The sequence below is a fragment of the Lissotriton helveticus genome, chromosome 12 (genome assembly GCF_964261635.1).
Source record: "Lissotriton helveticus chromosome 12, aLisHel1.1, whole genome shotgun sequence".
Lineage (NCBI taxonomy): Eukaryota > Metazoa > Chordata > Amphibia > Caudata > Salamandridae > Lissotriton > Lissotriton helveticus.
Window position 1 is genome coordinate 131,784,484 of NC_136073.1, and position 25,203 is coordinate 131,809,686.

General features: G+C 44.4%; 8 non-coding genes across 8 annotated transcripts; all 8 read right to left on the reverse strand.

Annotated features, from left to right (window-relative positions):
• Positions 1–1,002: 1,002 nt before the first annotated feature.
• TRNAS-AGA (transfer RNA serine (anticodon AGA)) lies at positions 1,003–1,083 on the reverse strand. Its single transcript has one exon. It is a non-coding gene; the product is annotated as a tRNA-Ser (tRNA).
• Positions 1,084–1,378: 295 nt separating this feature from the next.
• On the reverse strand, positions 1,379–1,450 carry TRNAH-GUG (transfer RNA histidin (anticodon GUG)). Its single transcript has one exon. It is a non-coding gene; the product is annotated as a tRNA-His (tRNA).
• An 8,295-nt stretch (positions 1,451–9,745) lies between these two features.
• On the reverse strand, positions 9,746–9,827 carry TRNAS-AGA (transfer RNA serine (anticodon AGA)). Its single transcript has one exon. It is a non-coding gene; the product is annotated as a tRNA-Ser (tRNA).
• Positions 9,828–13,278: 3,451 nt separating this feature from the next.
• Positions 13,279–13,360, reverse strand: TRNAS-AGA (transfer RNA serine (anticodon AGA)). The gene has a single exon. It is a non-coding gene; the product is annotated as a tRNA-Ser (tRNA).
• Positions 13,361–15,656: 2,296 nt separating this feature from the next.
• Positions 15,657–15,738, reverse strand: TRNAS-AGA (transfer RNA serine (anticodon AGA)). Its single transcript has one exon. It is a non-coding gene; the product is annotated as a tRNA-Ser (tRNA).
• A 1,499-nt stretch (positions 15,739–17,237) lies between these two features.
• Positions 17,238–17,309, reverse strand: TRNAH-GUG (transfer RNA histidin (anticodon GUG)). Its single transcript has one exon. It is a non-coding gene; the product is annotated as a tRNA-His (tRNA).
• A 1,286-nt stretch (positions 17,310–18,595) lies between these two features.
• On the reverse strand, positions 18,596–18,677 carry TRNAS-AGA (transfer RNA serine (anticodon AGA)). The gene has a single exon. It is a non-coding gene; the product is annotated as a tRNA-Ser (tRNA).
• A 2,854-nt stretch (positions 18,678–21,531) lies between these two features.
• Positions 21,532–21,614, reverse strand: TRNAS-AGA (transfer RNA serine (anticodon AGA)). Its single transcript has one exon. It is a non-coding gene; the product is annotated as a tRNA-Ser (tRNA).
• Between the last annotated feature and the right edge of the window lie 3,589 nt (positions 21,615–25,203).

The window sequence follows — 25,203 nt, forward strand, 5'->3', positions numbered from 1 at the left end:
TGTACCTCCTCAAGCCATCTGTATGTGAAGCAAGAAAGAGTTAAGGAGCGGTCCATCTACACTTTTATAGGGAGGATGCTGCCGTGAGCTCCTCCCAGCTAATCACACAAACAGCAGTAAAGCAAGTTAACTACACAGTTAGGGGGGGGACTGCATGGTTAGGTTTTTGAGGAATTATTGAGACTGACCTCAGTGACCCACGATCAGAGCTGTGGCTAATAACTGCTTGCCTAATTATGATGAAGCAAGCACCATGGCTCGTAGGGGCCCCACAACACGCTTTTCTTAGCTCATTGAATTAAAGTATAAACCTCTGCCATGTATGAGTGGTAAAGGCTTGTTAATTTGGTTGCTTTTCCAATTCACGTCTGCCAACAAGATGAAGGAACATTGGGGCATCAGAAGCTTTGGAAAGTAGCCACCAACCTCAGAGAAAGAGAGAAAGAGGCAAAAGGCAGTATGAGGTGTGGAGAAAACAGCAGCAGGTACAAGGAGCTCAAATGAGATTAATGGCGCCTAAATAGAGCACGTAAAGGAACAGTTACAAATCTAAGAAAAGGGAAAGAAAGACTAGGAAAAAAACACGGAAAGAGCCTGTAGATAAAATTCTCTTCCTGGGACAGCAGGCTAAGAGAAATTACACAGGGAGCAGTTAAGCTTGTAACACGGGGAGAATAGAAAAGAAAATGCAGTTTTATGAAGTGTGTTTGCCTAATCCAGCAAGCACTTTTGTTTTATTTTTCTATTTGCTTCTTTTATTTGTAAAGTAAGTTTCAAGTGCATGAATGGCATGACTGCGAGAGCCAGGGTATAATAATTTGAAGTATTTGCACCAGCGCTAATGTAGGACGAGAGTTATAGCAAAGATATGAAAGGGGTAGCGATAATAAATATGTGAAAGGGCAATAGTGACACCAAAATAAGCCACCTATTTATAAAACTGACATGGAAGAAATTCTAAAGGTTAACTTCTGAAATTGTAGCCGATGTTAAAAAGTTTCTCGTTGTTGGCAGGATTCGAACCTGCGCGGGGGACCCCAATGGATTTCTAGTCCATCACCTTAACCACTCGGCCACAACAACTGACTGCAAGTTTTGTGCAAATATTCTGCATGAAAGTTTTCAAGGTGTTCCACAGCAAATTCCTGATATTCTGCAATGCACTTTTTAAAAATAATGTTTTTTTCAGCAGGCACATTCTCTCCTAAAAACAAAAATAAGGCTACATCTTATAATCATGTGTGTTTAAATAATTTGTCGTTCGATCGTTTAAATATTTTAAAGGATCTGTTTTTAATAGACATTTTACAAAAACAACTGGTACATTTGGTAATTCTGTAAAAGAAAAACCCAACTGCCTTGACATTGCCAACCACAATGCCGTGACTCGGATTCGAACCGAGGTTGCTGCGGCCACAACGCAGAGTACTAACCACTATACGATCACGGCCAGCTACTTGGGCTCAATAACATACAGTGACATGGAGAATTTATAGTTCGGAACACTCAGGGAACTCCTGTGATCGGCTGAATGTGTTCATTGCTTCCTCATTCCTTATACAAAGGCTTTGTCTCCTCAGTGGTTGATAGGCTGAAACCGTTTCCTGGCCGCCTGCTTGTGAACTGCCAGGAGTCAAAGATCATACATACACTTGTGGGCCTGTGATGGGACACCAATGCAGAGAAACACACCTGGCGCAGATCTTCTATTCTGTCTAGTAGACCTGCATCACCCTTGTACCTCCTCAAGCCATCTATATGTGAGGCAAGAAAGAGTTAAGGAGCTGTCCATCTACACTTTTATAGGGAGGATGCTGCCGTGAGCTCCTCCCAGCTAATCACACTAACAGCAGTAAAGCAAGATAACTACACAGTTAGGGGGGACTGCATGGTTAGGTTTTTGAGGAATTATTGAAACTGACCTCAGTGACCCGTGATCAGAGCTGTGGCTAATGACTGCGTGCCTAATTATGATGAAGCAAGCACCATGGCTCGTAGGGGCCCCACAACACGCTTTTCTTAGCTCATTGAATTAAAGTATAAACCTCTGCCAGGTATGAGTGGTAAAGGCTTGTTAATTTGGTTGCTTTTCCAATTCACGTCTGACAACAAGATGAAGGAACATTGGGGCATCAGAAGCTTTGGAAAGTAGCCACCAACCTCAGAGAAAGAGAGAAAGAGGGAAAAGGCAGTATGAGGTATGGAGAAAACAGCAGCAGGTACAAGGAGCTCAAATGAGATTAATGGCGCCTAAATAGAGCACGTAAAGGAACAGTTACAAATCTAAGAAAAGGGAAAGAAAGACTAGGAAAAAAACACAGAAAGAGCCTGTAGATAAAATTCTCTTCCTGGGACAGCAGGCTAAGAGAAATTACACAGGGAGCAGTTAAGCTTGTAACACGTGGAGAATAGAAAAGAAAATGCAGTTTTATGAAGTGTGTTTGCCTAATCCAGCAAGCACTTTTGTTTTATTTTTCTATTTGCTTCTTTTATTGGTAAAGTGAGTTTCAAGTGCATGAATGGTATGACTGAGAGAGCCAGGGTATAATAATTTGAAGTGTTTGCACCAGCGCTAATGTAGGACGAGAGTTATAGCAAAGATATCAAAGGGGTAGCGATAATAAATATGTGAAAGGGCAATAGTGACACCAAAATACGCCACCTATTTATAAAACTGACATGGAAGAAATTCTAAAGGTTAAGTTCTGAAATTGTAGCCGATCTTATATGGCCGGGATGCCCGCCACCCCCTCCCAACACGTTTCCCCAAGAATGGGAAGTCGGACAATAGTTGAACTTTTGGAAGGCGGGAGGGAGTCACCCTCCCGGCCGTATTTATTAAAATATGAAACAAAATTTAAAACATTAAATAAAAGTTTCATCATTATGCATAATGTACAATTTGTCATTTATTACATTTCGATGCAGTCATGTACTTTTGGCTAACATCCTGAAAATGCATACACTCTAACTCAAATTGTACATCGTAGCATTAAGGGCCAACGGCAAGGTCTTAACCGGTGTCAGATCCCTACTACCAGACGGTGTGAGCGGCGCATGCGCAGAGGACTGTACCCTCATTGCCAACTGTAACTTCCCTTGTCGTGGTGGGGGCCCCCTTTCTACTCGACGCCATCTTAAGGGTCGTCCGAGTTCCCGTATGAGGTCTCTGTAGGAAGGACAGCGTGGACTCTCCCCCCATCCCCACACTCTCTATCCGCCGTCGCGGATATCCGGCCCCGGGAAATTAGTAGGAGGGGCATTTAACCGCCTCCCCCCCTGGGAGGGGCCCATGGCCATCTCCCCCTAGGCGCCCCATCCTTAGTGGGTGCCGCCTCCCGGTGGAAGGGACCAATGGCCGTCTTCCCCCGGGCGCTCCCATCCATTGTGGGTGGCGCCCCACTCTAGGGACCTTGAAATTACTGCTCACCGATCATGACCTTACCGCCCGACAAATAAATACGACAGTTGTTTACCTACTAAGGAAAGAAAAACTCGACATCATCCTACTGTGCCATCAATTGCTCTTTCCTGCAAGTAGACATCTCTGCAAAAGGTCAATCTTTATTCTCAACATTCCTTCATTCTTTCTATCAAGGAAAAAAGGCCTATACTTCCATCTCTCTGCAAGACTTTATTTCTCCAAACATTTGCCATAAGGGGCTGGTGGGTGGGTCAAAATTGCTGCTTGTTCCGTCGAGGGCTCACGGTCAACGAGTGGTGCAGCCTTCCGATCCGAGGAACAAGAGGACGCTCCTCTGGATTCCCGCTCCTTTATTCTTCTGCGGGAGGGCGTGTACCCGTCCCCGGTACGCCTACGGGGCGTGGTCGTCTTCCGTTGAGGTGTCTAGGACAACCCCTCTTGGGCGGGGGAAGGCGCACCCCGGCTACGCCGCTTCGGGCATACCAGCCGGGCTACGCCCACCCCGCCCAAAATGGTTTCCCGGGAGGTTCGGGGCACCCATCCATACGTTCGGGGGGACCGAGTGGTCGCCCCTTTCCATATGGCCGGGATGCCCGCCACCCCCTCCCAACACGTTTCCCCAAGAATGGGAAGTCGGACAATAGTTGAACTTTTGGAAGGCGGGAGGGAGTCACCCTCCCGGCCGTATTTATTAAAATATGAAACAAAATTTAAAACATTAAATAAAAGTTTCATCATTATGCATAATGTACAATTTGTCATTTATTACATTTCGATGCAGTCATGTACTTTTGGCTAACATCCTGAAAATGCATACACTCTAACTCAAATTGTACATCCTAGCATTAAGGGCCAACGGCAAGGTCTTAACCGGTGTCAGATCCCTACTACAAGACTCCCGCCCTCACGGTGTGAGCGGCGCATGCGCAGAGGACTGTACCCTCATTGCCAACTGTAACTTCCCTTGTCGTGGTGGGGGCCCCCTTTCTACTCGACGCCATCTTAAGGGTCGTCCGAGTTCCCGTATGAGGTCTCTGTAGGAAGGACAGCGTGGACTCTTCCCCCATCCCCACACTCTCTATCCGCCGTCGCGGATATCCGGCCCCGGGAAATTAGTAGGAGGGGCATTTAACCGCCTCCCCCCCTGGGAGGGGCCCATGGCCATCTCCCACTAGGCTCCCCATCCTTAGTGGGTGCCGCCTCCCCGTGGAAGGGGCCAATGGCCGTCTTCCCCCGGGCGCTCCCATCCATTGTGGGTGGCGCCCCACTCTAGGGACCTTGAAATTACTGCTCACCGATCATGACCTTACCGCCACAGACCGGATAGTTGACCGACTATCCGGTCCCCCCAAATCCTCCTAAAGGTCATGCTTCCTCAAACCCTTTTAGCCATGCTACGAAGTCTCCTATGAGTAAGTCATTCCCCTCCCTGGACAGGTGAACCCCATCGTTCAGATACATTTGATCACCCCGAATACACCCATGAGGAATGTTATGCAACTGCGCAGAACGGAACAATCTACCTATTTTATTATTGACCCGTTTAACTGAATGGTTCAGTGCTGACACCGAAAGGCCCCCCTGCCACATCTTCCTAGGAATCATGTGGGACCAGGCAATCGTACACCCCGAGACTCTTATAGCCAACCAGCTAACCGCTGACAAAATTCGTTCAAGTAACACTCGTCTACCCAGTGTCACCAAGTCGTTGCCTCCCAGGTGTACTATGACTACAGACGGCGGTGACCTATACCGCCCTAGAAGCCCCTCGAAAAATGATTCAAAGTGGTCAAAAACGAGCCCACCCTTCCCATGGAAGGACACTCTGAACCCGTATTCCCCAGGTGCGTGAATCGCGTCACCTTCCTTGAATACGTCGCCGGCGCGCCTCACGTATGAGTGGCCCACGACCCATACCATCCTCTCTCCAGTCGGTGGCCTCTGACCGCTGGTCTCCTGGTGCTGGGTCGACCTCAAATTCCGCCCCGCGTGGCAGGCTCGCGAAACTGTAAAGTAAACAAAGACAGAAAACGTGAGTGCATGTCAATTGATCACTCACAACATGTGCAATCGCACATACCTCTTGAAGCAATTCGAGGACCAACGGCCCAATTGTTTCACTTCTCAGCACTCTGACCCCTGGCTGTAGCCTCAGTAGCAGCCCCTATCCGAAAGGAGTGGGTCCCAAAATCGCACGGGTCCATGCCCGCGTCAGCGATTGACAGTGCTAGCACCCTCTGAAACTGAAATCTCGTCAGAGGAGTGCCATCCTTGTGTCGGAGCAAGCTCCCCCCCATGCGGCCGCCCTTAGCGCCAAATAGTCTTCCACACATTTCAACGGGCAGATGGGGGACCCACGCTTGCGCTGTACGACCACACTGTTTCCCATAGCCCACTGGTCAGTCTTGGACCTGGCTATCACGATCACCATCGAATCACCCCTTATTTGGATGTGATCCCTGCACAAGCCTCCCTCCATATCTCTCTTGTTCCTTGCGACAAGTTCGCTCACCCTCATAGCCCCATGGAATGCCAATGTGAACGCTGCCCGGAACAGAACTTCTTCAAAATGGGAGGAACACGTCTCATCCAGCTTTGCTAAAAGCAGAGACAGTCTGTCTAAGCCAATCGGGTGCCTCGTATCTTGCTTGCAACCCTCAAGGCGCTGCCAGCCGTGAAGGGCTTTTTTCACCAAAAAGGAACCTGTAGGGTCTTTTATGCCGTGTACCTGGGCCATGAATGAAATGGCCGCCCTATGCCTACTGGCCGTTGCCGCTGATCGGCCCTCTCTGTGCAGCGCTACCAAGTACCCCAGGAAGGATTCCTCCTCACCCCATTTCTGACTCTCTGTGGGACCCAAATATGTGCAAGAGGAACGAAACGCTCCTTCGTATGCTTTCCTTGTCCTGGGAGCTAAACTCGCTGCCACGAGGTCTTGTAATCCGGGGCACCGATTAGCCATATTGTTTCGGGGAATGGTGCTGCCTCTAGGTCCGCTGTGGGTAGATAACCCCTGAATGCCTGCATATGTGAACGAGAGAGTGCATCAGCCGCATGATTCAGTACACCTGGCACATGTTTCGCCCTGAACTGTACATTCAATCTCATGCAAAGCAGCACAATTTCTTTCAACAATCTCAAGATCAATTTGCAGCGTGCTGCCTGTTGGTTAATGCACTCGACAACAGTCATATTATCAGACCAAAACACCACTGAGCGGTCCCTGAAGTCGTCAGACCATGTCATCAGAGCAACCCAGATGGGGAATAACTCCAGGAAACCAATGTTACTTGTGAGACCGTTGGAGTGCCACCATGTTGGCCATGTTTGTGCCGACCATCGATTACCTAAGATGGCGCCAAAACCCACGCTCCCTGCTGAGTCGGTCCATAGACCTAGTTCATCTGAAGATTCCGGCGGGGAGTTCCACACGACTCGACCGTTGAAGTCCGCCAGAAATGCCATCCAAATACGCATATCCTGGCGAACCTCCCCTGACAGTCTCGTACGGTGGTGACCCTCTTTGAGACCTACCATAGCTTGCGCGATAGAGCGCGAAAAGGGGCGGACCATAGGCATCACCCTCAATGCAAAATTAAGCTGACCCACTGTTTGTTGTAACTGGTGCAGGGACACTTTCTCCCCACTCAGGCATTGCATCAGGGAAGCCCGAAACTTGACCACTTTGTCCATTGGCAATCGGAAACACCCCTCCACAGAATCGAGTTCAATTCCCAGAAACTCCAGTGAAGTAGATGGTCCAACCATCTTACCTGGTGCCAATGGGACTCCAAATTCACTTATGAGGATGCAGAAATCATACAGCGCCTGCGCGCAGTTCGTATCACCGGCTGCCCCCAAAAACAGAAAGTCATCCAGATAATGCATAACATGTCTATGCCCTGTAGCCTCGGTGAATGCCCATTCTAAAAAACAGCGAAACATTTCAAAATACGCACAAGAAATTGAGCAACTCATGGGCATGCATTTATCCATGTAATAACTCCCCTGAAATGCAAAACCTAGCAGGCGCTGATCCTGCGGGTGCACCGGAAGCAACCGGAACGCTGATTCGATATCACATTTTGCCATCAGCGCCCCAGGGCCTAGGTGGTTCAACATGGCCAAGGCATCGTCGAACGATGCATATCGTACTGCACAAACTTCTGGGTCAATGGCATCATTCACCGAGGAACCCTTAGGAGCAGAAAGATTATGTATGAGTCTAAACTCCCCTGGGTCCTTCTTCGGGACAACCCCCAACGGGGAACAGATGAACTCAGCCACCGGCGGGCAACGAAAGGGCCCAGCCACTCGCCCTAAACTGACTTCTTTTGCTATATTCTTTTCTGCCACGCCTGGGTTGTGCTGTACCGATAACTGGTTTCTACAAAAGGAGTTCCCCCGAAAATCCCCCGCCGGGATGTGGAAGCCATGTAAGAATCCCTTCCTCAACACCCCAGCGGATACATGATCAGGGTATTTGTTTAACCAAGGAATCATAACCATGAGATCAACGGGTGTAGGCAATCGGTCACAAAACTCTACCTCACTCCTGTTTAGACCCGCCTTTACCCCCCGTCCCGCCAATTTTTGATCTACATGCACTTTCCGGGTGTGAGGAATTCCCACAGCCGGCACACACATGCTTAAACTTGCATGTCCCCTGTGGTCTGTTACAGTTGCCTCTATTGAAGCCCCAACAGACCCCCCCTTTTCCGCCATTCCCGGCAACTCTGGGCTGGTAGCCCCCCCTGTGCCTGCTCGAAAGGGCACCCCGGGCTTTTGGCGGACCACTCCGGACCCGCTCCCGCCTGGCGAGGATGTACCTGTCGCCCCTGGCAGGAGCTGTTCGTGCCATGACACCGAGTCCAAACAATCCCAAGACAAAGAAGCATCAAATTCTTTTGCTTTACGCAATTTTATGTCATAGCCTTTCCATTCTTCCCCCTCATACATTGAATAGAAATCCATAATGCGATTCTGATAGCAAATCAAATCAGTCATAACCTCGGGTTTACGTTCCCCCATCACTGCGGTAAATATAGAGAAGGCCTTAACCCAGTTCGTCACTGTCTCGTCCACCCTGAACTCGGCCATCTTGGCGCGCCAGACACTCGGGTGCCACAAATCTTTCTGTGTTTTAGCATACTCCATCTCGCGATGGTCAGTTAACAATGAAAACATGTTGACATACTTGTCTCCCCATATTAACTCTTTCGTGGCCATGGGAATGTGCTGTGCAACCTTTTCCCGCCTTGAGGGTATTGAGCCCTCCCCCACCATCGGCAATGCGAGCTTACCCGGATCGGCCGTTGCTGCCGCCGTCTTTTCCTGACCAGCTGCTGGTACTCCAGGTGCCACCTGTGGGGGAACAAGAGGAACACTCGCCTTTGCGACATCTCTCGATTGCCGCAACTGCTTTATTAATACTCTGGCTTCCTCGGCCGGATCTCCCAGGGTCACTGTGCCCCCGACTTTTGTTTTGAGCCATGCCGTCAACTGTGCGGCCAATTCTGGGGGCATTTCATCATCCTCGGTCGAGGTGATCACCACCGGGATAGGCTGGCCTAAAACTGGTTCCTGAACCGGGTTACCAGCCGGTACGAGGGGGACGATGGAGGGTACCTCTGGGACCGGGACCCCCCCGAGACCGCCCTTTCTTTGACCCGCTTCCCTCTTAACCCGGGGACGACTCCCGGCAAGGCCGGGCCTATTACCTTTTTCGGCTGACCTGGGTCGTTCAATGCGGCCAATTGCTTCTTCACCTCCACTAGACCTCTCCCGAGCGATTGGACTTGTCCGAGCTTTCGGTCCATACAAGCCATCCGGTTCGACAACAGGCGTAACACCCTCTCCGTCTCGGAACCCTTTCCTGCTTTCTTGTTAGGCATGGTTTCGAGTCTTCCGCCCTTGGTCGATCCACGAGGTCCTGAACTCTGTGAGCCTTCGAAACTGAAAGAGAAAAACAAGATTAACAAGTTCAAAATTGCTGCTTGTTCCGTCGAGGGCTCACGGGCAACGAGTGGTGCAGCCTTCCGATCCGAGGAACAAGAGGACGCTCCTCTGGATTCCCGCTCCTTTATTCTTCTGCGGGAGGGCGTGTACCCGTCCCCGGTACGCCCACGGGGCGTGGTCGTCTTCCGTTGAGGTGTCTAGGACAACCCCTCTTGAGCGGGGGAAGGCGCGCCCCGGCTACGCCGCTTCGGGCATACCAGCCGGGCTACGCCCACCCCGCCCAAAATGGTTTCCCGGGAGGTTCGGGGCACCCATCCATACGTTCGGGGGGACCGAGTGGTCGCCCCTTTCCAAAAAGTTTCTCGTTGTTGGCAGGATTCAAACCTGCGCGGGGAGACCCCAATGGATTTCTAGTCCATCGCCTTAACCACTCGGTCACAACAACTGACCGTAAGTTTTGTGCAAATAATCTGTATGAAAGTTTTCAAGGTGTCCAACAGCAAATTCCTGGTATTCTGCAATGCACTTTTTAAAAATAATGTTTTTTTCAGCAGGCATATTTTCTCCTAAAAACAAAATATGCATGAGTATATCTCTAGTTTGGAAAAGGATAGGCTTTCATGCATACTCTCATGTGGCACTCAAGTTTTTGGGACCCTATTGCACTCTGTTTTCGTGCTGCTTTTAGTCTATGGCCCATATTACAGAAGTCTACCATCTTTGAGTATTTGAGGCTCCTTTGTAAGTGCTTTATCTTTTTTACTTGAAGAGCTATATAATAAAGGGGTCAGGGAAAGATTGCATTTATGGAAGATAAAAGAAGGCACACTTGTCTCACCAAATGCCGTAGAGAAACCTGATGTTTTAATCATGTTATCCTTAGTTTGTTTTTGTTAGACCTTGCATTCTTAAGGTGGCCTCAACCCTAGCTTATTGCTTTTCACCTACGCATTTTGCTGTATCTTTTTGTTGGCCTTAGGACTCTGATTACTTTATCGCTACTAATCAGTGCTGAAGTGCACGTGCTTCTTCCCTAATCATGTGTGTAATTGGAGTATACCTGACTGACAGATTTAATTTACTTGAAAGCCCCTTGTAAAGTGGTATACCATATACCCAGGGACTGATTGTGCCGCTCAAAGAAGTAGCATTTCAAACCTGTCTCAAGCCTGCTACTGCAGTGCCTGCGCTGCAGTGTACTGCCACTTCGACTTGCCATTTAAAACTACTTGCCAAGCCTTAAACTCCAATTTTATTACATGTAATTAACCCCTAAGGTAGGCCCTAGGTAGTCCTAGGGGCATCATGATATGTAAGTAAAAGGTAAGACATGTACTGTGGTAGTTTGCATGTCCTGGTAGTACCAAACAGTCTATTACATTTTTCACTACTGTGAGGTCTGCCCTCTCATAGGTTAGCATTGGGTATTCCCTTATACTTTTTGGGGGGTAATTCCATATCAGAGAAGAGAAGCTTTATTTATTTATTGATAAATCCTATTTACTGGTGAGGTTGGATTTATCTTTACTATTTTATAAATGCCATTTTTAGAGAGTGAGCATTTCTCTGCACTTACTGCTCTATTTGCCAGAAAACCTGTCTCCAATTGACGTCTGGATTGGGCTGTGAGACAGCTACATTTGTGCATTCCCTCTAGACAGCCACAACACAGGTCACTCAACTGCAACTGCATTCATCTGCATTCTGATTGGCAAGGGGGAGAGCTCCATTCCCCCACCACAAATAGGTTCAAGAACGATAATTTATGTCAGTAGGTACAATATAGCTACATCTTATAATCATGTGTGTTTAAATAATTTGTCATTAGATCGTTTAAATATTTTAAAGGATCTGTTTTTAATAGACATTTTACAAAAACAACTGGTACATTTGGTAATTCTGTAAAAGAAAAACCCAACTGCCGTGACATTGCCAACCACAAAGCCGTGACTCGGATTCGAACTGAGGTTGCTGCGGCCACAACGCAGAGTACTAACCACTATACGATCACGGGGAACTACTTTTTTTTGTTTTTTTTTTGTTTAATATAGCGCGAACTAGAACCGAACCAAATCAGTTATATTTTAGGCACGGGGAGATTAAGTGATTTGCCCAGAATCACAGGGGGTTATTGGTGTCGTTACTGAGACTCAAACCCAGATCCCCAGGTCCGAGGTCGTAGCCGTTATGCCACCCCTCTCCCCGACTTGACTTTAGTAGTATTGGTATGAGGTGAATGCTTTCCTCCAGTCCTAGTGCTGTGTTGCTCCAACTACTTCATATTTAGAGACTTTGCAAACTCCTCTCCATTTATGCGGGCAAACTCTGCTTCACCACCTAAGATAGAGTTCTGCTTCTTCATTTAGTAGCCTTCAACGCACATCTTCTCCTTCTACCTAAAGCTATCCGCCTTGCCACCATTAAGCTCGTCAAACCTCTTAGCGACACCCACCTTTTCTTACTACAGCCAAGTCAGGAGGCACACCAAAAAACACATCACACTCTACAAATCTTCATCCTAGAACATAAGTGAGCACATGTCACTAAACCCCTAGCGCTCGAACTCTCACCTTATAGTCCCATAGACAAATGCTGCACTCTGCTAGTCAATATCTACCTGGGCTCAATAACATACAGTGACATGGAGAATTTATAATTCGGAACACTCAGGGAACTCTTGTGATAGGGTGAATGTGTTCATTGCTTCCTCATTCCTTATACAAAGGCTTTGTCTCCTCAGTGGTTGATAGGCTCAAACCGTTTCCTGGCCGCCTGCTTGTGAACTGCCAGAAGTCAAAGAGCACACATACACTTGTGGGCCTGTGATGGGACACCAATGCAGAGAAACACACCTGGCGCAGATCTTCTATTCTGTCTATTAGACCTGCATCTCCCCTGTACCTCCTCAAGCCATCTGTATGTTAAGCAAGAAAAAGTTAAGGAGCGGTCCATCTACACTTTTATAGGGAGGATGCTGCCGTGAGCTCCTCCCAGCTAATCACACAAACAGCAGTAAAGCAAGATAACTACACAGTTAGGGGGGACTGCATGGTTTGGTTTTTGAGGAATTATTGAGACTGACCTCAGTGACCCATGATCAGAGCTGTGGCTAATGACTGCGTGCCTAATTATGATGAAGCAAGCACCATGACTCGTAGGGGCCCCACAACACGCTTTTCTTAGCTCATTGAATTAAAGTATAAACCTCTGCCATGTATGAGTGGTAAAGGCTTGTTAATTTGGTTGCTTTTCCAATTCACGTCTGACAACAAGATGAAGGAACATTGGGGAATCAGAAGCTTTGGAAAGTAGCCACCAACCTCAGAGAAAGAGAGAAAGAGGGAAAAGGCAGTATGAGGTGTGGAGAAAACAGCAGCAGGTACAAGGAGCTCAAATGAGATTAATGGCGCCTAAATAGAGCACATAAAGGAACAGTTACAAATCTAAGAAAAGGGAAAGAAAGACTAGGAAAAAAACACGGAAAGAGCCTGTAGATAAAATTCTCTTCCTGGGACAGCAGGCTAAGAGAAATTACACAGGGAGCAGTTAAGCTTGTAACACGGGGAGAATAGAAAAGAAAATGCAGTTTTATGAAGTGTGTTTCCCTAATCCAGCAAGCACTTTTGCTTTATTTTTCTATTTGCTTCTTTTATTGGTAAAGTAAGTTTCAAGTGCATGAATGATATGACTGAGAGAGCCAGGGTATAATAATTTGAAGTGTTTGCACCAGCGCTAATGTAGGACGAGAGTTATAGCAAAGATATAAAAGGGGTAGCGATAATAAATATGTGAAAGGGCAATAGTGACACCAAAATAAGCCACCTATTTATAAAACTGACATGGAAGAAATTCTAAAGGTTAACTTCTGAAATTGTAGCCGATGTTAAAAAGTTTCTCGTTGTTGGCAGGATTCGAACCTGCGCGGGGGTACCGCATTGGATTTCTAGTCCATTGCCTTAACCACTCGGCCACAACAACTGACTGTAAGTTTTGTGCAAATAATCTGTAAGAAAGTTTTCAAGGTGTCCCACAGCAAATTCCTGATATTCTGCAATGCACTTTTTAAAAATAATGTTTTTTTCAGCAGGCACATTCTCTCCTAAAAACAAAAATAAGGCTACATCTTATAATCATGTGTGTTTAAATAATTTGTCGTTAGATCGTTTAAATATTTTAAAGGATCTGTTTTTAATAGACATTTTACAAAAACAACTGGTGCATTTGGTAATTCTGTAAAAGAAAAACCCAACTGCCGTGACATTGCCAACCACAATGCCGTGACTCGGATTCGAACCGAGGTTGCTGCGGCCACAACACAGAGTACTAACCACTATACGATCACAGCGAGCTACTTTTTTTTTTTTTTTTAGTTTTATATAGCACGAACTAGTTATCACAGCGCTTTACATAGAACCAGTTATGTAACATGAGGACACACTTTCATTTTTTTTTTTTAGGCACGGGGAGATTAAATGATTTGCCCAGAATCACAGGGGGTTATTGGCGTCGTCACTGAGACCTGAACCCAGAGCCCCAGGTCCGAGGTCGAGTGCCTTAGCCGTTAGGCCAACCCCTCTCCCCGACTTGACTTTAGTAGTATTGGTATGAGGTGAATGCTTTCCTCCAGTCCTAGTGCTGTGTTGCTCCAACTACTTCATATTTAGAGACTTTGCAAACTCCTCTCCATTTATGCGGGCAAACTCTGCTTCACCACCTAAGATAGAGTTCTGCTTCTTCATTTAGTAGCCTTCAACGCACATCTTCTCCTTCTACCTAAAGCTATCAGCCTTGCCACCATTAAGCTCGTCAAACCTCTTAGCGACACCCACCTTTTCTTACTACAGCCAAGTCAGGAGGCACACCAAAAAACACATCACACTCTACAAATCTTCATCCTAGAACATAAGTGAGCACATGTCACTAAACCCCTAGCGCTCGAACTCTCACCTTATAGTCCCCTAGACAAATGCTGCACTCTGCTAGTCAATATCTACCTGGGCTCAATAACATACAGTGACATGGAGAATTTATAATTCGGAACACTCAGGGAACTCCTGTGATAGGCTGAATGTGTTCATTGCTTCCTCATTCCTTATACAAAGGCTTTGTCTCCTCAGTGGTTGATAGGCTGAAACCGTTTCCTGGCCGCCTGCTTGTGAACTGCCTGAAGACAAAGATCACACATACACTTGTGGGCCTGTGATGGGACACCAATGCAGAGAAACACACCTGGCGCAGATCTTCTATTCTGTCTATTAAACCTGCATCTCCCCTGTACCTCCTCAAGCCATCTGTATGGGAAGCAAGAAAAAGTTAAGGAGCGGTCCATCTACACTTTTATAGGGAGGATGCTGCCGTGAGCTCCTCCCAGCTAATCACACAAACAGCAGTAAAGCAAGATAACTACACAGTTAGGGGGGACTGCATGGTTAGGTTTTTGAGGAATTATTGAAACTGACCTCAGTGACCCATGATCAGAGCTGTGGCTAATGACTGCGTGCCTAATTATGATGAAGCAAGCACCATGGCTCGTAGGGGCCCCACAACACGCTTTTCTTAGCTCATTGAATTAAAGTATAAACCTCTGCCATGTATGAGTGGTAAAGGCTTGTTAATTTGGTTGCTTTTCCAATTCACGTCTGACAACAAGATGAAGGAACATTGGGGCATCTGAAGCTTTGGAAAGTAGCCACCAACCTCAGAGAAAGAGAGAAAGAGGGAAAAGGCAGTATGAGGTGTGGAGAAAACAGCAGCAGGTACAAGGAGCTCAAATGAGATTAATGGCGCCTAAATAGAGCACGTAAAGGAACAGTTACAAATCTAAGAAAAGGGAAAGAAAGACTAGGAAAAAAACACGGAAAGAGCCTGTAGATAAAATTCTCTTCCTGGGACAGCAGGCTAAGAGAAATTACACAGGGAGCAGTTAAGCTTGTAACACGGGGAGAATAGAAAAGAAAATGCAGTTTTATGAAGTGTGTTTGCCTAATCCAGCAAGCACTTTTATTTTATTTTTCTATTTGCTTCTTTTATTGGTAAAGTAAGTTTCAAGTGCATGCACAGGTATGACTGAGAGAGCCAGGGTATAATAATTTGAAGCGTTTGCACCAACGCTAATATAGGGAGAGAGTTATAGCAAAGATATGAAAGGGGTAGCGATAATAAATATGTGAAAGGGCAATAGTGACACCAAAATAAGCCACCTATTTATAAAACTGACATGGAAGAAATACTAAAGGTTAACTTCTGAAATTGTAGCCGATGTTAAAAAAATTCTCGTTGTTGGCAGGATTCGAACCTGCGCGGGGAGACCCCAATAGATTTCTAGTCCATCGCCTTAACAACTTGGCCACAACAACTGACTGTAAGCATTGAGCAAATAATCTGTATGAAAGTTTTCAAGGTGTCCCACAGCAAATTCCTGATATTCTGCAATGAACTTTTTAAAAATAATGTTTTTTTCAGCAGGCACATTCTCTCCTAAAAACAAAAATTGCATGAGTATATCTCTAGTTTGGAAAAGGATAGGCTTTCATGCATACTCTCATGTGGCACTCAAGTTTTTGGGACCCTATTGCACTCTGTTTTCGTGCTGCTTTTAGTCTATGGCCCATATTACAGAAGTCTACCATCTTTGAGTATTTAAAGCTCCTTTGTAAGTGCTTTATCTTTTTTCCTTGAAGAGCTATATAATAAAGGGATCCGGGAAAGATTGCATTTATGGAAGATAAAAGAAGGCACACTTGTCTCACCAAATTCCGTAGAGAAACCTGATGTTTTACTCATGTTATCCTTAGTTCGTTTTTTTTAGACCTTGCATTCTTAAGGTGGTCTCAACCCTACCTTATTGCTTTTCACCTCCGCATTTTGCTGTATCTTTTTGTTGGCCTTAGGACTCTGATCACTTTATCGCTACTAATCAGTGCTGAAGTGCACGTGCTTCTTCCCTAATCATGTGTGTAATTAGAGTATACCTGACTGATAGATTTAATTTACTTGAAAGCCCCTTGTAAAGTGGTATACCATATACCCAGGGACTGATTGTGCCGCCCAAAGAAGTAGCATTTCAAACCTGTCTCAAGCCTGCTACTGCAGTGCCTGTGCTGCAGTGTACTGCCACTTCGACGTGCCATTTAAAACTACTTGCCAAGCCTTAAACTCCAATTTTATTACATATAATTAACCCCTAACGTAGGCCCTAGGTAGTCCTTGGGGCATCATGCTATGTAAGTAAAACATAAGACATGTACTGTGGTAGTTTGCATGTCCTGGTAGTACCAAACAGTCTATTACATTTTTCACTACTGTGAGGTCTGCCCCTCTCATAGGTTAGCATTGGGTATTCCCTTATACTTTTTTGGGGGTAATTCCATATCAGAGAGGAGAAGCTTTATTTATTTATTGATAAATCCTATTTACTGGTGAGGTTGGATTTAACTTTACTATTTTATAAATGCCATTTTTAGAGAGTGAGCATTTCTCTGCACTTACTGCTCTATTTGCCTGAAAACCTGTCTCCAATTGACGTCTGGATTGGGCTGCGAGACAGATACATTTGTGCATTCCCTCTAGACAGCCACAACACGGGTCACTCAACTGCAACTGCATTCATCTGCATTCTGATTGGCATGGGGGAGAGCTCCATTCCCCCCACCGCAAATAGTTTCAAGAACGATAATTTATGTCAGTAGGTACAATATAGCTACATCTTATAATCATGTGTGTTTAAATAATTTGTCGTTAGATCGTTTAAATATTTTAAAGGATCTGTTTTTAATAGACATTTTACAAAAACAACTGGTACATTTGGTAATTCTGTAAAAGAAAAACCCAACTGCCGCGACATTGCCAACCACAATGCCGTGACTCGGATTCGAACCGAGGTTGCTGCGGCCACAACGCAGAGTACTATCCACTATACGATCACGGCGAGCTACTTGGGCTCAATAACATACAGTGACATGGAGAATTTATAATTCGGAACACTCAGGGAACTCCTGTGATAGGCTGAATGTGTTCATTGCTTCCTCATTGCTTATACAAAGGCTTTGTCTCCTCAGTGGTTAATAGGCTGAAACCGTTTCCTGTCCGCCTGCTTGTGAACTGCCAGGAGTCAAAGATCACACATACACTTGTGGGCCTGTGATGGGACACCAATGCAGAGAAACACACCTGGCGCAGATCTTCTATTCTGTCTATTAGACCTGCATCTCCCCTGTACCTCCTCAAGTCATCTGTATGTGAAGCAAGAAAGAGTTAAGGAGAGGTCCATCTACACTTTTATAGGGAGGATGCTGCCGTGAGCTCCTCCCAGCTAATCACACAAACAGCAGTAAAGCAAGATAACTACACAGTTAGGGGGGACTGCATGGTTAGGTTTTAGAGGAATTATTGAAACTGACCTCAGTGACCCATGATCAGAGCTGTGGCTAATGACTGCGTGCCTAATTATGATGAAGCAAGCACCATGGCTCGAAGGGGCCCCACAACACGCTTTTCTTAGCTCATTGAATTAAAGTATAAACTTCTGCCATGTGTGAGTGGTAAAGGCTTGTTAATTTGGTTGCTTTTCCAATGCACGTCTGACAACAAAATGAAGGAACATTGGGGCATCAGAAGCTTTGAAAAGTAGCCACCAACCTCAGAGAAAGAGAGAAAGAGGGAAAAGGCAGTATGAGGTGTGGAGAAAACAGCAGCAGGTACAAGGAGCTCAAATGAGATTAATGGCGCCTAAATAGAGCACGTAAAGGAACAGTTACAAATCTCAGAAAAGGGAAAGAAAGACTAGGAAAAAAACACAGAATGAGCATGTTGATAACATTCTCTTCCTGGGACAGCAGGCTAAGAGAATATACACAGGGAGCAGTTAAGCTTGTAACACGGGGAGAATAGAAAAGTAAATGCATTTTTATGAAGTGTGTTTGCCTAATCCTCAAGCGCTTTTGTTTTATTTTTCTATTTGCTTCTTTTATTGGTAAAGTAAGTTTCAAGTGCATGCACAGGTATGACTGAGAGAGCCAGGGTATAATAATTTGAAGCATTTGCACCAGCGTTAATGTAGGGAGAGAGTTATAGCAAAGATATGAAAGGGGTAGCGATAATAAATATGTGAAAGGGCAATAGTGACACCAAAATAAGGCACCTATTTATAAAACTGACATGGAAGAAAAACTAAAGGTTAACTTCTGAAATTGTAGCCGATGTTAAAAAGATTTTCGTTGTTGGCAGGATTCGAACCTGCGCGGGGAGACCCCAATGGCTTTCTAGTCCATCGCCTTAACCACTCGGCTACAAACACTGACTGTAAGTTTTGTGCAAATAATCTGTATGAAAGTCCTTAAGGTGTCCCACTGCAAATTCCTGATATTCTGCAATGCTCTTTTTAAATATAATGTTTTTTTCAGCAGGCACATTCTCTCCTAAAAACAAATATTGCATGAGTATATCTCTAGTTTGGAAAAGGATAGGCTTTCATGCATACTCTCATGTGGCACTCAAGTTTTTGGGACCCTATTGCACTTTCGTGCTGCTTTTAGTCTATGGCCCATATTACAGAAGTCTACTATCTTTGAGTATTTGAGGCTCATTTGTAAGTGCTTTATCTTTTTTCCTTGAAGAGCTATATAATAAAGGGATCCGGGAAAGATTGCATTTATGGCAGATAAAAGAAGGCAAACTTGTCTCACCAAATGCCGTAGAGAAACCTGATGTTTTACTCATGTTATCCTTAGTTCGTTTTTGTTAGACCTTGCATTCTTATGGTGGTCTCAACCCCACCTTATTGCTTTTCACCTCCGCATTTTGCTGTTTCTTTTTGTTGGCCTTAGGACTCTGATCACTTTATCGCTACTAATCAGTGCTAAAGTGCACGTGCTTCTTCCCTAATCATGTGTGTAATTGGAGTATACCTGACTGACAGATTTAATTTACTTGAAAGCCCCTTGTAAAGTGGTATACCATATACCCAGGGACTGATTGCGCCGCCCAAAGAAGTAGCATTTCAAACCTGTCTCAAGCCTGCTACTGCAGTGCCTGTGCTGCAGTGTACTGCCACTTCGACTTGCCATTTAAAACTACTTGCCAAGCCTTAAACTCCAATTTTATTACATATAATTAGCCCCTAAGGTAGGCCCTAGGTAGTCCTAGGGGGATCGTTCTATGTAAGTAAAAGGTAAGACATGTACTGTGGTAGTCTGCATGTCCTGGTAGTACAAAACAGTCTATTACATTTTTCACTACTGTGAGGTCTGCCCCTCTCATAGGTTAGCATTGGGTATTCCCTTATACTTTTTGGGGGGTAATTCCATATCAGAGAGGAGAAGCTTTATTTATTTATTGATGAATCCTATTTACTGGTGAGGTTGGATTTAACTTTACAATTTTATAAATGCCATTTTTAGAGAGTGAGCATTTCTCTGCACTTACTGCTCTATTTGCCTGAAAACCTGTCTCCAATTGACGTCTGGATTGGGCTGCGAGACAGCTACATTTGTGCATTCCCTCTAGACAGCCACAACACAGGTCACTCAACTGCAACTGCTTTCATCTGCATTCTGATTGGCATGGGGGAGAGCTCTGTTCCCCCCACCGCAAATAGGTTCAAGAACGATAATTTATGTCAGTAGGTACAATATAGCTACATCTTATAATCATGTGTGTTTAAATAATTTGTTGTTAGATCGTTTAAATATTTAAAAGGATCTGTTTTTAATAGACATTTTACAAAAACAACTGGTACATTTGGTAATTCTGTAAAAGAAAAACCCAACTGCCGTGACATTGCCAACCACAATGCTGTGACTCGGATTCGAACCGGGGTTGCTGCGGCCACAACGCAGAGTACTAACCACTATACGATCACGGCGAGCTACTTGGGCTCAATAACATACAGTGACATGGATAATTTATCATTTGGAACACTCAGGGCTACTCCTGTGATAGGCTGAATGTGTTCATTGCTTCCTCATTCCTTATACAAAGGCTTTGTCTCCTCAGTGGTTTATAGGCTGAAACCATTTCCTGGCCGCCTGCTTGTGAACTGCCAGGAGTCAAAGATCACACATACACTTGTGGGCCTGTGATGGGACACCAATGCAGAGAAACACATCTGGCGCAGATCTTCTATTCCGTCTATTAGACCTGCATCTCCCCTGTACCTCCTCAAGCCATCTGTATGTGAAGCAAGAAAGAGTTAAGGAGCGGTCCATCTACATTTTTATAGGGAGGATGCTGCCGTGAGCTCCTCCCAGCTAATCACACAAACAGCAGTAAAGCAAGATAACTACACAGTTAGGGGGGACTGCATGGTTAGGTTTTTGAGGAATTATTGAAACTGACCTCAGTGTCCCATGATCAGAGCTGTGGCTAATGACTGCGTGCCTAATTATGATGAAGCAAGCACCATGGCTCGTAGGGGCCCCACAACGCGCTTTTCTTAGCTCATTGAATTAAAGTATAAACTTCTGCCATGTGTGAGTGGTAAAGGCTTGTTAATTTGGTTGCTTTTCCAATTCACGTCTGACAACAAGATGAAGGAACATTGGGGCATCAGAAGCTTTGGAAAGTAGCCACCAACCTCAGAGAAAGAGAGAAAGAGGGAAAAGGCAGTATGAGGTGTGGAGAAAACAGCAGCAGGTACAAGGAGCTCAAATGAGATTAATGGCGCCTAAATAGAGCACGTAAAGGAACAGTTACAAATCTCAGAAAAGGGAAAGAAAGACTAGGAAAAAAACACAGAACGAGCCTGTAGATAAAATTCTCTTCCTGGGACAGCAGGCTAAGAGAAATTACACAAGGAGCAGTTAAGCTTGTAACAAGGGGAGAATAGAAAAGAAAATGCGGTTTTATGAAGTGTGTTTGCCTAATCCAGCAAGCACTTTTATTTTATTTTTCTATTTGCTTCTTTTATTGGTAAAGTAAGTTTCAAGTGCATGCACAGGTATGACTGAGAGAGCCAGGGTATAATAATTTGAAGCGTTTGCACCAGCGCTAATGTAGGGAGAGAGTTATAGCAAAGATATGAAAGGGGTAGCGATAATAAATATATGAAAGGGCAATAGTGACACCAAAATAAGCCACCTATTTATAAAACTGACATGGAAGAAATACTAAAGGTTAACTTCTGAAATTGTAGCCGATGTAAAAAAGTTTCTCGTTGTTGGCAGGATTCGAACCTGCGCGGGGAGACCCCCAATGGACTTCTAGTTCATCTCCTTAACCACTCGGCCACAACAACTGACTGTAAGTTTTGTGCAAATAATCTGTATGAAAGTTTTCAAGGTGTCCCACAGCAAATTCCTGATATTCTGCAATGCACTTTTTAAAAATAATGTTTTTTTCAGCAGGCACATTCTCTCTTAAAAACAAAAATTGCATGAGTATATCTCTAGTTTGGAAAAGGATAGGCTTTCATGCATACTCTCATGTGGCACTCAAGCTTTTGGGACCCTATTGCACTCTGTTTTCGTGCTGCTTTTAGTCTATGGCCCATATTACAGAAGTCTACCATCTTTGAGTATTTGAGGCTCCTTTGTAAGTGCTTTATCTTTTTTCCTTGAAGAGCTATATAATAAAGGGATCCGGGAAAGATTGCATTTATGGAAGATAAAAGAAGGCAAACTTGTCTCACCAAATGCCGTAGAGAAACCTGATGTTTTACTCACGTTATCCTTAGTTCGTTTTTGTTAGACCTTTCATTCTTAAGGTGGTCTCAACCCTACCTTATTGCTTTTCACCTCCGCATTTTGCTGTATCTTTTTGTTGGCCTTAGGACTCTGATCACTTTATCGCTACTAATCAGTGCTGAAGTGCACGTGCTTCTTCCCTAATCATGTGTGTAATTGGAGTATACCTGACTGACAGATTTAATTTACTTGAAAGCCCCTTGTAAAGTGGTATACCATATACCCAGGTACGGATTGTGTCGCCCAAAGAAGTAGCATTTCAAACCTGTCTCAAGCCTGCTACTGCAGTGCCTGTGCTGCAGTGTACTGCCACTTCGACTTGCCATTTAAAACTACTTGCCAAGCCTTAAACTCCAATTTTATTAAATATAATTAACCCCTAAGGTAGGCCCTAGGTAGTCCTTGGGGCATCATGCTATGTAAGTAAAAGGTAAGACATGTACTGTGGTAGTTTGCATGTCCTGGTAGTACCAAACAGTCTATTACATTTTTCACTACTGTGAGGTCTGCCCCTCTCATAGGTTAGCATTGGGTATTCCCTTATACTTTTTGGGGGGTAATTCCATATCAGAGAGGAGAAGCTTTATTTATTTATTGATAAATCCTATTTACTGGTTAGGTTGGATTTAACTTTACTATTTTATAAATGCCAATTTTAGAGAGTGAGCATTTCTCTGCACTTACTGCTCTATTTGCCTTGAAAACCTGTCTCCAATTGACGTCTGGATTGGGCTGCGAGACAGCTACATTTGTGCATTCCCTCTAGACAGCCACAACACAGGTCACTCAACTGCAACTGCATTCATCTGCATTCTGATTGACATGGGGGAGAGCTCTGTTCCCCCCACCGCAAATAGGTTCAAGAACGATAATTTATGTCAGTAGGTACAATATAGCTACATCTTATAATCATGTGTGTTTAAATAATTTGTCGTTAGATTGTTTAAATATTTAAAAGGATCTGTTTTTAATAGACATTTTACAAAAACAACAGGTACATTTGTTAATTCTGTAAAAGAAAAACCCAACTGCCGTGACATTGCCAACCCCAATGCCGTGACTCGGATTCGAACCAAGTTTGCTGCAGCCACAACGCAGAGTACTAACCACTATACGATCACGGCGAGCTACTTGGGCTCAATAACATACAGTGACATGGAGAATTTATAATTTGGAACACTCAGGGCTACTCCTGTGATAGGCTGAATGTGTTCATTGCTTCCTCATTCCTTATACAAAGGCTTTGTCTCCTCAGTGGTTGATAGGCTGAAACGGTTTCCTGGCCGCCTGTCAGGACTATGTAACTTATCTTGCTCACCAAGGTCTTGCACGGGAACAGAGATGCTAGAACCCAAATCCCACTGAGCAATGTCGGTGGGTCAAGTCACTGAACCCTCCCTTCATTACCCTAAGGGAAGGGGGTGTTGGATAAAATAACAAACAGAGAAGAGAATGGTCCTGCGCTGGTTCCCTCTGGTCTCTGCCTTCTGGTGGCTCTGTAGCTTTGAGGAACCTAAAAGCAATAGCACAACATTACATTCCTGCCATCCGGTTAATCATTTGTCTACTCTTGAGTACGTGTTTTTTTCTGCTCACCCACCCTTGTGCTGCTGGACCTTGCCTCTCTTCTTAATGAAATGATTTAACTCAGCTCATCTATCAGTTGTCATTATTATAACAAATAAACAGCAAACATAGATTAATTTTGTTCCTGATGACTCTTACTTAATATTACCTATTTATATTTTGGTAGGGAAAGGTGCACTTACTTCACTAATATTAGAGCTTTCTGTTAATATGGGTTTCTGTCTGAATTGTTTTTCCTTATTTACTTATAGGGCCTTTGACTGATGACTAATTCTTGCTCTCTTTTCTTTCCTTGCAGGCTCACTGAGCTCCTCGAGTTGTTTCAGCAGTTGAGGTAAGTATTTACATATTTTACATCTTGTCTTTCTTTTTCTTTTAAAACGTTTACTTATAAGTTCTATTTTTTAAAAGAACAACAGTTGCTTAATTGAATTGCAATTCTCGTATTGTCTATATATATATATATCACTGAAAAAACCATAGGTTATAGACCATATATAGTTAGGAATTAGCATTTAAAAAACCTTATTTTACTCACACAAAACCATTGAAATTCCATATATAGTTAGTTGCACTAACTATATATCGCGCACCTGCAATCCACTGCTGATGATGTCACATATTACATCATTCATGACATGGTCAGTGACATCACTGATGACATCACTGATGACATCTCAAATGACATCACTGATGACATCACTGATGACATCTCATTTGACATCAATGACCACATCACTGATGATATCATTCATGTGACAATACAATGCATCTCCTCACATTTTAATATAACCTCTGTTTCACCCAGTGTTAAATACAGAATATAATTTTTGAAACCATTGACACACCAATACTAGTTACTACATACGCACTCACTGATTCCTACGTCTACACACACCTTCACTCATTCACCCATACTATCATTCATACATACAATCACTCATCTTTACAACACTATCATATGCACTCATACACCTATACAGACACTCACAGTCTGCCACTCATCCATGGAGTTACTCACACACCTAGTCAGTCCTGTAAAGAATCAATGACACTTCCATTTTCTTGTCTATACAGTTAAACATAGAGCACCTTACATTTTCAAACATATACTAACACATACTTACCTTGTTATACAATCATTGATACAAGTACACATTGATCTGCACAGAGTCACACACCTCCCAGCCAGCCACACACACACTCAGTCTCCCATACAAATACTTGGACAATCAATCAGTAACCCATATAGTTAATCATATAGCTACTGATCAAAACATGCAGCAGTTTACAGAACAACAGACATAATGATGCACAAATTAAGACACTTTAGTCACTAACCCATGCACTCAGTGAGACACATTTAATCACTCACTCATGCATTCAGTCATGCACCTACTAAATCCTTTGTCCAGACACTTATACTTCCACTCATTCTTCAATATGTAAGACACATTTTAACTTTACAGAAACATACAGTCACTGGATGTTGTCATCAGTGATGTCATCAGTGATGTCATTTGAGATGTCATCAGTGATGTCATCAGTGATGTC